Source organism: Mizuhopecten yessoensis, unplaced genomic scaffold (assembly GCF_002113885.1).
Source record: "Mizuhopecten yessoensis strain PY_sf001 unplaced genomic scaffold, ASM211388v2 scaffold11101, whole genome shotgun sequence".
Classification (NCBI taxonomy): domain Eukaryota; kingdom Metazoa; phylum Mollusca; class Bivalvia; order Pectinida; family Pectinidae; genus Mizuhopecten; species Mizuhopecten yessoensis.
In genome coordinates, this window is record NW_018408880.1 from 1,285,969 (window position 1) to 1,302,818 (window position 16,850).

At 36.4% G+C, this 16,850-nt stretch overlaps 1 protein-coding gene across 20 annotated transcripts in view; it reads right to left on the reverse strand.

Moving 5' to 3' along the window:
• The window catches only part of LOC110465752 (cytosolic carboxypeptidase 2-like), a 182,256-nt gene that overhangs the window by 111,861 nt on the left and 53,545 nt on the right, over nt 1–16,850 (reverse strand). Inside the window, exon 1 of one of the 20 annotated variants that reach the window (XM_021521810.1) lies at nt 4,988–5,617. The exons of the other annotated variants lie outside the window; for them this stretch is intronic. The gene's annotated coding sequence lies outside the window, so the exon portion shown is untranslated. Of the gene's footprint in view, nt 1–4,987; nt 5,618–16,850 lie in introns of those variants that run through there. 20 annotated transcript variants of the gene reach the window in all.

The window sequence follows — 16,850 nt, forward strand, 5'->3', positions numbered from 1 at the left end:
ACCACCCTCCACCAGTTGTAAATCTACCTCCCTAACACCAATCTACACCAGTTGAAAAGGTTCAAATGTGACTTAGGGGTGAATGGATTAAATCCTCAAATATCATATTGAACCATAGTAGTGTTGATGGTACCACAATATAGTCCTAACTAGGACTGCAATAATATCTCGTGCTATGATATATCGAGATATTTTGAATACTGTACGAGATACACATACGATATTTTCAGGATTTTGTCCTTTCTTAATTTAGTCTACTCATATCTGTTTCTGTTTGCATATGGGGAGTGACAGCTCCAACTCGGCATGCACGTCGAAAGACCATAGTATCGTGATATGTATCGCATCGTGATACGTATCGTATTGTGACCACATTATCGTGATATGTATCGTATCGTGACCACAGTACCATGATATGTATCGTATCGTGACCACAGTACCATGATATGTATCTTATTGTGTCCACAGTATCGTGATATGTATTGTATTGTGAACACAGTATCGTTATACGTATCGTATCGTATCGTGACCACAGTATCGTAATACGTATTGTATTGTGAACACAGTATCGTGATACGTATCGTATTGTGAACACAGTATCGTGATATGCATCGTATCGTGACCACAGTATCGTGATATATATTGTATCGTAACCACAATTTCAACTGATGTGGATCGTATCGTGACCACAGTATCGTGATATGTATTGTATCGTGACCACAGTATCGTGATATGTATTGTATTGTGACCATTGTATCATGATATGTATTGTATCGTGACCAAAGTATTGTGATACGTATCGTATCCTGACCACAGTATTGTGATACATATCATATCGTGACCACAGTATCGTGATATGTATTGTATTGTGAACACAGTATCAACTGATGTGGATCGTATTGTGACCACAGTATCGTGATATGTATTGTATTGTGAACACAGTATCGTGATACGTATCGTATTGTGACCACAGTATCGTGATATGCATCGTATCGTGACCACAGTATCGTGATATATATTGTATCGTAACCACAATTTCAACTGATGTGGATCGTATCGTGACCACAGTATCGTGATATGTATTGTATTGTGACCACAGTATCGTGATATGTATTGTATTGTGACCATTGTATCATGATATGTATTGTATCGTGACCAAAGTATTGTGATACGTATCGTATCCTGACCACAGTATTGTGATACATATCATATCGTGACCACAGTATCGTGATATGTATTGTATTGTGAACACAGTATCAACTGATGTGGATCGTATTGTGACCACAGTATCGTGATATGTATTGTATTGTGAACACAGTATCGTGATACGTATCGTATTGTGAACACAGTATCGTGATATGCATCGTATCGTGACCACAGTATCGTGATATATATTGTATCGTAACCACAATTTCAACTGATGTGGATCGTATCGTGACCACAGTATCGTGATATGTATTGTATCGTGACCACAGTATCGTGATATGTATTGTATTGTGACCATTGTATCATGATATGTATTGTATCGTGACCAAAGTATTGTGATACGTATCGTATCCTGACCACAGTATTGTGATACATATCATATCGTGACCACAGTATCGTGATATGTATTGTATTGTGAACACAGTATCAACTGATGTGGATCGTATTGTGACCACAGTATCGTGATATGTATTGTATTGTGAACACAGTATCGTGATACGTATCGTATTGTGACCACAGTATCGTGATACATATCTTATCATCAGGTTAATGTATTGTTGCAGTCCTCAGTCCTAACTGAATTGAACATACTTAGAACTATTATCTTACTTGATCAATAAATATAGATACTGGTTTAAAAATTAATTTAGATACAACAAAACTGTAACAATCACAGACATTTAACATTAAAGTTGATCAAACACAAAATGTTATCAAACTCCTAGCACCATAAACTTCACGTCTCTACTTACCTGTTTCTGCGACAAGAATGTTGCTATCATTTTTAGGTAAAGTCAAATCCAATTTCAGCATTGAGTTTTAGTAATACTGCTATATGTTCCAGACATGTCTACCACAATATCAACAAACCAACACAGATCCTGGATTTAAAACGATAACAGTTCTTTTGAAATCAACAGAATTATCTTGAAATGAAAACAAAAATTTGATAATTTTTCCTTCAACATAAAACAACACTTTTAACCTTGCAACTTTTCGGTAAAAAAAATTGACAAATTAACAGATTGCTTCAAAATGAAATTCAAATAAACAATGAAATACTCATCTATTTTCCTATAATTCCGATATCAGAAAAACTTAATTCAATGTTTCAAACATCGAACTGCACTAAATTTACGTAACTACCATTAGGAGACAGATCAACCTCACATATGAAGACATTAATAAATGTATAAGTGGATAAATAAATCTACAAGGAGGTTATTAATCTCCGGATTACAGATTGGACAATTAAATTCTAGTAGATTAGTCAAAGCTTGATGTAACCCTTATAATGGTTTGCACTGTTGACTCGAATTTTTTACAAAAAGGGAATCGCCTTTGATTGCCAGCGGTTAATGACCCCTTAATCCCTAAATGGGTTTGTCAGTTGTTAGATTATGTTAAATAGCCGACATTTATTGACGTTTTTTTCTTTAAAGGAACTTGTGTGAGTAATACAAAAAACATCCGCCATTTAACCTTGAGGACGTAAATCAGACCTGCACAAAGAATCACCTTCAACACAACCATGTAAACATTTGAACTTCTAAAACCTTCACCAGGCATCCAATTCACATTTCTTTGCATGCTTTAATTGGCCGATGTCTTAGTATTCGTACCAGTTCTGTTGTAAAAAAACAGATTTTGTGTAAATGACTTGGTAGATGACAAACCTGCATGTTCAGTACTAACACAATCACCTGTTATAAAGATTTAACCAGTGAGATCACCATGCTTGGTAATAAGCCCACCCACCCCTGTTATAAAGATTTTATCATTGATAAGTCATTCTCGATTATAAGTCCACCTAAATAATAATAATAATAATGCTCCATATAGTAAGCCCACCCCGTATTAAAATTTTTGCTGTCGATGGCCATTTATTCACAAACACGAAAATTTGTGCTCAATGAAACAAACATTCAAATTATTTAAATGCAAATATTCCAAACAACTATAAATTGATTTTGTGTGACCAGAGCTTTGACTCAGCTGATCCTGAAGAAGAATGTCAAATTCATTTAAATTTATTTTTCAATTAATTCATTGTTTAATTTCTTTCATTCACAAATGACAAATAACTTCCATTCTTTTTTTGTTTACTTTTCTATCCCAGAAGTATCAAATTTTGTTTAATCTAAATTCTTAAATTAATTTCAAAACTAACTACTTCAAAATTTCCTCACTAAAAATACTAAACTGTGTTGAAATTCAAGTACAGGCTTTTTAACTTCACTTGTATTAAATCTTCCTATCCGCATCTTGAAAATCTCTCGGGTTTTGTTATTCAATCGACAATTGAATGTAAGTCAATATTTACCCGTCGTGACTTCTCCACATAAATAATATATAAACCACTCCTGTATTTTCATCACGATATTATAATTGGCCAAGATCAATATGGAATATTTACAAAGCCTACCTGTACATTGTTGAACACTTGTCAAGCATGCATTATGACATGTACTCACATGGATAATTTCTATTAAAACTGAATATCAAATAACAACTATCTAAACCTTCTACAGATAGAATTGGTTCTCAATCACAAATGAAATGAATCCATCTTCAAAATTTTGTGATAACTAAATTTTAATCAGAGGTATATTGGATGTAACAGGAGAACGAGAAATGCACGGCCAGACCAGGATTTGAACCAGGGACCCTCAAAACTAAGCTTTCTGGTCACGGACAATCAACCCAGTCCAGTTCCGCTACATTCCTCCCTCCTTTAATAGAGTCTTTCCCCCTGAAGATACTAGAGTCCCTATACCACGTACCTTGCGTGAATATATTTCGTTGGGTGCCAAATTTATAACAGGAGAAAGAGAAATGCATGGCAAGACTGGGACCCTCCAAAATGTAGACGGACACTCTTCCAATTGAGCTACCTGGTCGCCAACAATCGACCCAGTCCAGTTCCGCTACACGAACAATGATAATCAGACTCCAACTAAAGAGCAAGTGATAGCCAAGACATTATTGATCCAAATCAGAAGTTACAACTTTTAAAATGTGTAAATGGAGTGATGAAGTGTGCCAACTGCATAATTACATGTACAATCTTGAGTCTTGAATTCAGTCAGTTGTTCAAGAGCCAAAAAGGTATTTCAGAACTCTATTAATTAAGGCTCAGAACATGTCTCATAATTTGAAAGTGACTAACATAGTGAAGGGATGACATAAGCATCATAAACGTTTCTGAACTCGTTCACTGATCAAGTTATGATCACAAAGAAGAGCTCCACTTCAGAGCTGTTTTTGACATGGAGTATTCTCCCTTGTATTTAGAAGATTTAGAAGAGGCCACCTGTGCTTAGAGACCACCTGTGCTAAGAGACCACCTGTTTTAAGAGACCACCACATGTGCTAAGATATCACCTGTGCTAAGAGACCACCTGTGCTAAGAGATCACCTGTTTTAAGAGACCACCTGTTTTAAGAGACCACCTGTGCTAAGAGATCACCTGTTTTAAGAGACCACCTGTGCTAAGAGATCACCTGTTTTAAGAGACCACCTGTGCTAAGATGCCTTTTCTGATGTTCCGTATTGTAGTAGTGTCATCTTGTACATTGAACCCAGATTAACAAACTACCTGCATAAATGAGACCTTCTGCACCAAGAGACCACTTTTGGTCTTCCATATTGCAGTCTTTTGATACAGGCTCTACTGTGTTATAAAGTAACAAAATGACCAATTTTGTCTGATCCACCACTTAAAAAATTATCAATGTATTAAATATCATATAACATTAGGTAGAAAAAAGAATAGACCTACCTCAAACCTGATTTTATATTCCATGATGTAAGATGATAGGTGTCTATAGACAAAATCGTCGGTGAATTAACTCCCGAGGGTAATAGTCAGTATTACGTTACCGACTCACACCTGATCGCCACTAAGTAATCCCGTACAATCAGTGTCGTTTTGTTTTCGTTACGTTACAGCTATCACAATGTTCCAATATTGGCTCAACTCAACTGTCACATTACACAACTGTTACAATCCTCAGTAAAACTTTGGGACTTTAAATCACCAGATGAATTATACGTAGTGTCTAACTCCTATTTCCAGGTGAGTTAGTATCTCAGGTGTCCAATTGTTGTATTTATCCGTATCTTTGGTGTTGTTTTGTTATAGAAAAGTACACCTGGTTCTATGTGAATGACAAGAGAATGAAGGGCTTAAAACGCACTGATACTTTACAAGTTGAATACAGGGTACACCGTTAAATGAACTTAATAGAATTCTTCGATGTTGGCAAACGTTGATCTCAGTACGTGATCACCTGGCTTCAGAAATGTGTAAAGGAACAACAGCATAAGACAAAAATCAAATACCCACACAAAAATTCCGACAATATGGTGAGGTCCCGATAGTCAACACAGATCTTGCATTGAATTCTCGTGTATAAAGACTTAGCCTTATATCCTGTCGCAAATAACTTCATTCAGTGGATATATTACAATGTGGAAAGACGGAAAACATTTAAAACTCCAGTTATTAACTGTATACATTACAAGTGTGGTTCAGGGTTCAATGAACAGGGATCAATACACAATAAAAACAGTTCAAGACCAAACCAATTATTGTTCAATCAAGTGTGACACTCTTATCTATCAACACTGTCTATACGACGACAACGCGTCAATTTGTTTACGTTGTCGGTCGAAGCTATTACAACCGTTTAATGTGCTATTATGGTATTGGTATTCACATTTAAAATAATCCTGATGGCCTTCGAACAGAAAATAAACCCCATAAATGACCAGCACTGTCCAGAGGTCGTACATCAATTTAATGGTAAGTCTGATATATCTATAAGTACACATCTGATGATATATCATGCAAGAATTCAACATTAAATTCTATCATTTTCAATTTACTTCTGATGCTTTATAGCGTAAAATCCTGTGTGGCTTGCACACCTATGTAAATTTCTACAATAAAAACCTGAGTGACAACTAGATATAGGAATAAATTAAAAAATTGCAGGTTTCAACAATAAATTGTACCATTTTCAATTTACCTCCGACATACCGTAAAATCTGGTGTGACTTGCACACCTTAGGTGACCTTAGTATAATGTACATTTCGAAAAATAAAAGGCTCAGCGAAAACCAGATATAAAAGTCAATTTAAAATTTGATAAAGCCATATTGCTTTTTACGTCTCATTGAGTCAATATCTGTCATCTTCGTCAGATAAAGGCCACCTGAAAGTTTCCCCGAGATCTCATCATTGACTTGTTACATCTACTGGGTAATGTTTGGAGAATGACATACTAATATTTTGGGCCTATTTTAAATTATCAAAACGTTTGGTTAGCTTGATCCCAGGTAAATTAACACAAATATTTCTCTATCTTGTGTATATTTTCACAAATATTGAAATTCAATACTAAGCATACATGTTTCTCGACAACACCACAAAAAGTCCTGAAACACAAAATAATGTGTACATATTGAGACATTTTGCAAAAAATTGATCAAGTTGAACTTTTCTTGTGAAACAGTTAGACTTGATATTTGCTTTGTTAGGACATTTTCCAAACCCTTTTAATGAGACAATTTAGAAATGTTTGAACTCCTTACAAATATCCATAACCTACATGTAATTGACCTAATGTATGAATATGTATAAAGTAACATAAAATTAACATGAAAATAGCTTTTTCGATCAGAATCATTAGACAACAGAAAAGGAATATATCTTGGAGTTTTCAAATGCTGACTAAATGCAAAAATCAGTTCACTCATTCACCCCTTAAGACCCATTTGAACTCTTCCAATACACAGGTTGGAGTAGTTCATTATGAAACTTCAGGGGTGAATGAGTTAAGGATCCCTGTATCCCTGTAAATGTATTAATGCTTTAGAAACTGTTCTTTCCAGTATGACTCTAGCTTTGATAAATCATTTCTGAAACGAAAACTATACCTTGCAAGGACTTTTATGAAAACTAGAAAATTTCTGTAAGACGTAAATGCCCCCGCTCATGGACAGGATGGGACGGGACAGGACGGGACAGGACAGGACACACATGGGCAACATTATATGCCCCCCATTTTATGGCGGGGGCATAAAAATAATCAAGATGAAATAAACAAAATATCATCATCAACATTGTTATGAATGTAAAAAATAAATAACTGTGCCAGTTCGGCATTCGAACCCTGGACATGAGATGTTATACTATCGCTCCAATTGACCGACGTACCTGGTCAGCGAAAGTATCCTGACCCATGTGTGCTACAGTTTCACTCAAAAAACAATATTAAGGGGAGACTACTCTATGCACGAAAGACCATAGTGCATTGGGACAGGGATCTTTAAATGCTGTTTGTTAGTTACTAATTCATTGTAAGACTCGGGCATACCTTCTATTATTATTTATGGTTACGTAGAACTGATCATTGCATAATTCATGACTTTTTGTTAGTTTCACTCCCATGGTCTTTAAGTTAGTCTAGACGACAGTCATGGTGGGAGTGGGTTGGGGGTGACGGCGAAAAGAAACAGATATATGAGTACAACACATGTATGTATAGGGAAGGAAGGGGGGCTTTGATAGATCAATGGTTACGGGTATATAATATAATCCAGAGTTTTCGGATTACCGTTTTGTGGTGTAATACAATTTGTATACTGCTTTGATTTTTCTGAATCACAATTTGAGGACATTATATTCACAAATTACAATTTTAGATCCTCCGTGTAAAGTTCCTACACAATGTTTTAGAGCCATAAACTACCAAACTGTAATCTAAAACAGTTAATGGCCCAAACGGACCGAAGCTTATATGTCTACCATTATACAACCTATAAATTGTCCCTCATTACACATACCTTAAAAGGTTGTTTTTTTCCAATTTAAATGTCTGAATAAACAAATTCACATATAATATCACTCAGATAGTATAGCTCTCTGCATGTCTGTAGGTCTGTTTCAGGATTGTAAAACCTTATGACGTGTAAAAACTCAAATTTGGAGTTCTACAGCTTGCAAGCAGATTTTAAAAAAATCTACTAGGCGACCTTTCTTTCGTGGTAAATTTTCACAAGCATCAACATAAAATCTACTAGCACAAAGGAGCAAGAGAGAATTCATACATTAGGAAGTAACAGAGAAGTCATACTTCATACAGAGAAATTACACCCTAACGAGTGACATAGAAATCATACCCTAGGGGTATGACGGAGGAATCGTACCCTAGGGGGTGACAGAGAAATTGTACCCTAGGGGTATGACAAAGGAATCATACCCTAGGGGTATGACAGAAGAATCATACCCTAGGGGGTGACAGAGAAATAACACCCTAACGAGTGACAACGAAATCATACCCTAGACATAGAAATCGTACCCTAGGGGTATGACAGAGAAATCGTACCCTGGGGGGTGANACCTGGGGTGTGACAGAGAAATTATACCCTAGGGGTATGACAGAGGAATCATACCCTAGGAGTATGACAGAAGAATCATACCCTAGGGGGGTGACAGAGGAATCATACCCTAGGGGTATGACAGAGAAATCGTACCCTAGGGGTATGACAGAAGAATCATACCCTAGGGGGTGACAGAGAAATTGTACCCTAGGGGTGACAGAGAAATCGTAACCTGGGGGGTGACAGAGAAATTGTACCCTAGGGGTATGACAAAGGAATCATCCCCTAGGGGTATGACAGAGAAATCATACCCTAGGGGTATGACGGAGGAATCATACCCTAGGGGTATGACAGAGAAATCGTACCCTGGGGGGGGACAGAGAAATCGTACCCTAGGGGTATGACAGAGGAATCATACCCTAGGGGTATGACAGAGAAATCATACCCTAGGGGTATGACAGAGGAATCATACCCTAGGGGGGTGACAGAGGAATCATACCCTAGGGGTATGACAGAGGAATCATTCCCTAGGGGTATGACAGAGGAATTGTACCCTAGGGGTATGACAGAAGAATCATACCCTAGGGGGTGACAGAGAAATCGTACCCTAGGGGTATGACAGAGAAATTGTACCCTAGGGGTATGACAGAGGAATCATACCCTAGGGGTATGACAGAGGAATTGTACCCTAGGGGTATGACAGAAGAATCATACCCTAGGGGGGTGACAGAGAAATAACACCCTAGGGGGGTGACAGAGAAATCATACCCTAGGGGTATGACAGAGAAATCGTACCCTAGGGGGGTGACAGAGAAATAACACCCTAGGGGGGTGACAGAGAAATCATACCCTAGACAGAGAAATCGTACCCTTGGACCTAGATGTGACAAGAGAAATCATACCCTCGAAGGTGACACAGAAGTCATACCCGAGGAAGTGACAGAAAAATCATACCCTAGAAGGTGACAGAGAAATCCTACTCTAGAGAATGACAGAGAAATCATACCCTTGAGGGTGACAGAGAAATCAAAACATTGGGGGGGGGGGGGGGGGGGAGGGAATGTACCCTTGAGGGTGCCAGAGGAATCCTGAACAGGTAAAAAGAGATACATTACTATGAATGGAAAGAGAATATTTTATTTCTGGGCAACCCTTGGTAAACATATTGATCATCCATATCAACTTAATTGTTGTATGTATGTTACCATGTGTTTAGAATCAAACAACAATCGGACAGAGAGCTACCTCAGGGATTTAAAATCCCCATTCTTCTTTTATTTTTATTTATTTTTAATAAAACTAATATATTTTTACCGGATCCTATTTCTTCCAGACATTGTAAGTTCATTAATACAAACCACCAGATTTGAGGACTAAATGAAGACGGACATTAAATATAGATATACATACCCTTTTAAGCTATATGTGGGTCTGTCATTCAATCCAAAGCACATGTATACTATATACTACGTATCCTGGCCCAACACTAACACAACAATCAGTCCTAAAACCTTAATTTAATGAATGATATCTCTGCCTTTCATGGTCACTTCAGTTAAAATGTGTGCGGTAGATCACCATAAGTCTTGTCGGAATTTAAATATATACATTTTTATCATGGTTTCAAATTTCGTTCTAATCTTTCCAACAAACGTCATTGGTATATATTCTAGAAGTCATTCTTAAAGATCAGGACAACTTTAAATAAGGCTGGCATAATTATATTTGGATATTTGAGACGCAGCAATTTGATTAAATATTAAAAGGAGGTATGTTGGTATTAAACTATACTCCTGTACCCTCACTTAAACATGAAATTCACAAAGTATACTCCTGTACCCTCACTTAAACATGAAATTCACAAACTATACTCCTGTACCCTCACTTAACATGAAATTCACAAACTATACTCCTGTACCCTCACTTAAACATGAAATTCACAAACAATACTCCTGTACCCTCACTTAAACATGAAATTCACAAACTATACTCCTGTACCCTCACTTAACATGAAATTCACAAACTATACTCCTGTACCCTCACTTAAACATGAAATTCACAAACTATATTCCTGTACCCTCACTTAACATGAAATTCACAAACTATACTCCTGTACCCTCACTTAAACATGAAATTCACAAACAATTCTCCTGTACCCTCACTTAAACATGAAATTCACAAACTATACTCCTGTACCCTCACTTAAACATGAAATTCACAAACTATACTCCTGTACCCTCACTTAACATGAAATTCACACACTATACTCCTGTACCCTCACTAAACATGAAATTCACAGACTATACTCCTGTACCTTCACTTAACATGAAATTTACCAACTATACTCCTGTACACTCACTTAACATGAAATTCACAACTATACTCCTGTACACTCACTTAACATGAAATTTACCAACTATACTCCTGTACCCACACTTAAACATGAAATTCATAAACTATACTACTATACCCTCACTTAACATGAAATTTACCAACTATACTCCTGTACCTTCACTTAACATGAAATTCACAAACTATACTCCTGTACCCTCACTTAAACATGAAGTTCACAAACAATACTCCTGTACCCTTACTTAAACATGAAATTCACAAACTATATATACTCCTGTACCCTCACTTAAACATGAAATTCACAAAGGAAATTTTCTACTATTTTAGAGAATGAAAGAATTATGTAACAAGCCTAATTATCAAGCAACCAATTTGAAGCACATAAACTTTGATTTCAAGTTATTTTTTATAATAATGCAACATCTTGGCATGTATTCATGAAACCGTTTTCATGCTCAAGCATGGATTTTACGCTCAAGCCTGATCTCTTGCTCTGCTTAGAAATCTATTAAAAAAAGTCTTATTTTGTCAATGATTTGGAAAACATTTGAAGAGACTTTAGAGCCGAATCCTGTTTTCAATATTTACATTTGACTATTTGATCGTTTGGCACAATTTAAACCAGTTACAAGAATTCTGGTTGGAGTTATGATGATTGGGCACAGTAGTTAAGTTGATTAAATAAAGTTTTAAAAAGACTTATCGAAAAGCAGTGACGTTTACCGTACTCTTCTATAAGACTGACTCAGCCAATTTATAGATCAGCCTGGCTGTGTGTCAGTAACACAACACAATCAAATTGTCGCAACAATAATTCCTTTTGATGTACATTGACCTATGAATTTCCTGACAACGCACACACTTTGCATGTCATTCTGATTACATCTAGGTTACGCTGACTTAGATTTCAAGTCAAAACATCATGAATGTATGTCAGCACACACTATTTACAGTATTTCATCTGCATGGAGATTGCAAACAACTAACTAATCAAAATATATTTTTCTGGAATTTATGAATATAAAATATGTACAATTCTTAATTGATGATTACTTCATGTAAATGACAATGATTTTCATATGTAAAAACAGTGAAACCTTCTTAATCGGATTCCTGAGCCTTTTCATATCCTGTCTTTATCTAGGAAACCTTTCTTATGTAAACCCTGAGTTTTCTCACATCCTGTCTAATACAATGAAACCTATTTGACTCCTGAGTTTTCCGACATCCTGTTCAACTCATTCAGCCCTGACAACACATTTGAGCTCTTCAAATTCAAAGGTTGGAATAGTCCATAATGAAATATCAGGGCTAAAAGAGTTAAGAGTGAAACTTGAGGAACGCAGATCCCTGCATATGATCTGCATATTTTGCCATCCTGTCCCTTTCACTAAACCTGTCTAATCTGATCCCTGACTGTGCTAATGTCTTGACTAAACCAATATGACACCTGTCTAATCTGACCAATGAGTATTTGAACATTCTAGTACATATACAGCTGTTAGCTGTAATCTCATTTTTTATAAAATCTACCATTAAAACCTGTGTTTTCGGAATTCTTAGACACACTGACTTTAAACCAATCAGTTCCAGTTAACACAGTGTCGTATAAGACAGGTTTCACTGTTGAACATTTTAGATACCTGACCTAATGCAGACTTTCCAACTGTTTATGAGTAATTTCTCCCTCAAAAATAAATCATATTTTCAGCATCAAATATATTTACCCATATTTTTAACATATATTCAGATATAGCTTGGTTCTGTGTTAAAAATACTTGGACCTATTGTTCAAAATCCTCAGCATAACGATAAGTTAACAAACAAAATTTTAACTTCCAGCCACTTTTGAGAAACATTTAAACTATATTCTGAGTTAATAACAACAATTAAGACACAATAGATATGACTTCACTTGTAATTCTTAAATATATTCGAAATTAAATAATTTGGTATTTTTTTTTTTAAATAACTCTTTAAGATAACAAAGCTTTGACTTAGGTAGCTTGGTCATGTTACTGTATCTATTACACCTCCTTTATGTGTCCATTACAACAGGACCACATAATTGATGTCCAGGATTTGCAAAACAATTGACTTTATTGAAACAATTAACAAGCGTTATATTTGATTCAACAATGCCATGCACAGAAAAAGATGTAATAGAATCTATATATGTTGTTGGCCTATTTCGACAGAAATACCGTAATTAACCTTTAGGTAGGCCTAGCTAGGGAGCTAGTCCCTACAAAGGAAGCTGATACCTCGATCCAGAAGTGCGTTCTACTACGTCTTGTAAGCTTAATGACAAAAATATAAATAATTTGGATCAGTAGTAAAATGATTAAAACCAGATACTTTACTTAATATGCTGTATGCCGGGAAATTTCACTGCATTTTCATTTTCTTCCTCCGTAAAGGAGGCATATTTATTATTACAATTTATTACGTAAACCGCATAATATACATAGTAATTCAATGAGAAGGGAGAAATTAACACTCAGCGCAAATTTATTTCATGGGGAAAGGGCTAAAGTTTGACTGGGCTAAAATTTTCCATTAGTATCATTAACTCATTTCCCCCTGAAGACACATTTTAACTCTTCCCATTTAAAGGTTGGAACAGTTCATTATAAAATTTCAGGGGTGAATGTGTTAAGCTGAAAAGAATTGATTAAACTAGATCTAGGACTGAGCTGTTTAAAGCCTTGTTAGCTAATGACATATTAAAGTAAAATGAGATGAAGGAATATTTTTATAAGAATCGAAATAAATGAAATCTAGACATATGAAACAAATCCTTCAAGTACTAATAGGGCCTCCAACTGATTGTACAACTTCAATTGAAGAGAGTGTTTGTAAGACATACATTATGCCAACTCTTGCTTTGATAGATTGGTTTGTTTGGTTTGTTTGTGTTTTTCGTTCTGTTCACAGCTTTGGTCATTTAAGGACGTGCCAGGTTTTGGTGGTGGAGGAAAGCCAGAGTTCTTGGAGAAAAACTACCGACCAACGGCCCTGGCGACTGCCCCACGTAGGTCTTGAACCTGCGACCCAGTGGTGGCAGGCTATTGGTAGCAGAATGTCTGACGCCTTAACCACTTGGCCACCGCGGCTCCCCTTTGATAGACATTAAAACAAATGCAAAGTCTAATAAAAGTCAACAAAACAGATCATACAGGTCACAGTGACCTACTTTTGGGATTCAATGTAGCGCCCTAAAGATGCATCCACCTATGAATTTCGATGACTGTTGGATTTTTAGTATAAGAGTAAAGGAGTTTAAAACCCAATGTCTAACGACGTCATACAGTTGAATGTATGGAAAAAACAAAGAAAAGGCAATCATTTAATGCACTATGCACTTCGTAGTAGGGGCTTACGAATATCTAGACAGTGTCAACACAATTAGTGATTTTAAGCACTTTTTATTCTGTATAATACGGTATATCTATAGCCTGAACCCCATTGACAGTATTGATCCTGGAAAAATGTAAAAGCCAAAAACTGATCAAAAACTGAAGATATTTTGCCAATGAATTATTTTTGCATTAACAGACGGATATGACTTTCGGACCAATACAATGGTACTGAATGGATGTAATTGTGCTATTACTGCTGCCTTTTAAAGGCCTAGATATCCGACAAATGTAAACGACGACATGAGGCAAACCACACTAATTATCCCTAATCAATTATCATTAAAGGTCTCCGCTCAGTTTTTTAAAGTCTATTTTTTTTTAGTTTTTTTGTAATTTTTTTTGTATACAGTACTCAAAAGAAAATAACAAAAATAAAAATAAAATTACAGTAAATCTTCGGCAACCCAGATATTTTGTCTCAATTAAATTAGAGGAGAAGAGGAAATAAACAAATACACAAAGGTCAAAGTGATCCCACTGTGATGGTCTATTGTTCAGCCTCCTAAAGATACATCCACAATGGTTTGGAGATACTGATTGTTACAGTGATGATGTAGATATGCTCTAGACAAATTCTCAAAACCAATTAAGCCAAAGGTCAGCATTAAAGTCGCAGTGACCTAGTTTTGATGCATGACATTCTGTTTCCCCAAAATATACATGTATACCAAGTTTGACAATCCAGAGGGTTTAGCTCTGGACAAACAACAGAATATAATGCTATTAATCAGAAAAACAAGGGAGATCACTCCTGCAAAATTCCACAAACTTCAGGATTCCTATCCCACTACACTGTAGTTTTTTCCTATATACACTCACTATGACCTACCATTGTTTATGTTTTGGATAAAATTGTAACAAACTTGGGCCAGGATACTTCTGTTGACCAGGGCAGCTCAGTCTGTTAGAGCAATAGTAAGATACTATTTTGACCAGTGTATCTTACCTCAGACAGGAATAAACCATTGTGTTGCTAGTGAGCAAAATATGGTCTGGTGGCCAAGTGGATATTGCACTCGCCTTTAACCCTTTCACCACTGTAAACCATAATGGACTCATCCAGATCAATGCATGGTAGAGTTTGGTAAAGTTGCGTAGGGTTGAAAGGGTTAACCAAGGCGGCCGGGGCTCGATTGAGTCCCTGATAGGACGTGAACAGGTATGGGAGTCACCTGCCTGACAACGTGGGTTTTCTCCGGGTACTCCAGTTTCCTCCCACATTAAGACCCCCAGCGCCCTAACATCTGGGCCAACAAGAGTGATTAATATAAGTTGTAATAACTTGTTGTAAAATAAGTTAAGTTTATATAGCATATAGCAAAATATTTAAGAAATAAGAGAACCTCTAAAATTCACAAATTTAAGCAGGTAAACATTACATTATTCAAAAATCTCACGATCCACTCACAGAGTTAATTATTTTGGTCTGCTGTCATCACATGCAGAGTACTTACCTGAGACAGGTACCACCAACGGTCAGCCAGTCATAAGGTATAGAGTGTTTGCTAAATGGAATCAATCACAGTGTTGATGTCCCAGCAGACATTGAATATACAGAAACACAATGGGAGCCAGGCCTGTTTACAGACAGATCATTGATTAGGTGTTCTGACAGCTAGTGGACAAGTGAACTCTGTGTCACTCTTGTATAAATAAATTTTACCATTGTACTGATATTGATACCATTTTCATTGCTGTCATGATAATCACAATGTAATGGCTCACAGTCCTACAAAATATGTTAACAAGGTGCTAGTACACATTTCAAGCTTAATGCTTTTATAACACTTTGCTTTCATTAACCTTATTTCAGTGTCATAATATACAGTCATTGCATTCAAAGGTTATATTTTTGTTTTTACTGTAATAGGGGTGGAAAAATGCACCGCCAGACTGTGGCTTGAACCCAGGACCCTCCGAACCCCAGACGGATGATCAACCAAATGAGTAAACAAGTCGAAGACGAAATTACCCAGTCAAGCTTCGCTACATTCCTCTGTTCCTTTCCTGAGTCTACGCTCATGAAAACACCATTTGTTATAACGCAGATTAACGTATCTGAAACAAGGGTTGGTCACAGCCAGACTGGGTTTCGGACCAGGATCCTTCGAACCCCAGACGGACACTCCACAAACTGAGCCATCTGGTCATCCCAGTCCATTTCCCCTACATTAGATTGACACTTTTTTCATATATTTTCAAATTGTATAAAGACAGGAGGTTTACTAGGTGTCTTTTACAATATGAAAATTAACTCACGAGAGTTAGAAAAATATGATAACTGGGTACCCACCATCGCAAGTTTGAGGGCCTTTTCCCCATAACTTTGATGTTATTTCTAGCAAACCATGTTTCCCTTTAAAAGGGATTATTTCTGTTTCTTATTGGGAAAAAATTGCCATGAATCATGACGTCACAATGAAAGATGACATCACAAATTAAAGCTTAATCACATCTAGGGTAGCAAAAATGTTTGAGTGG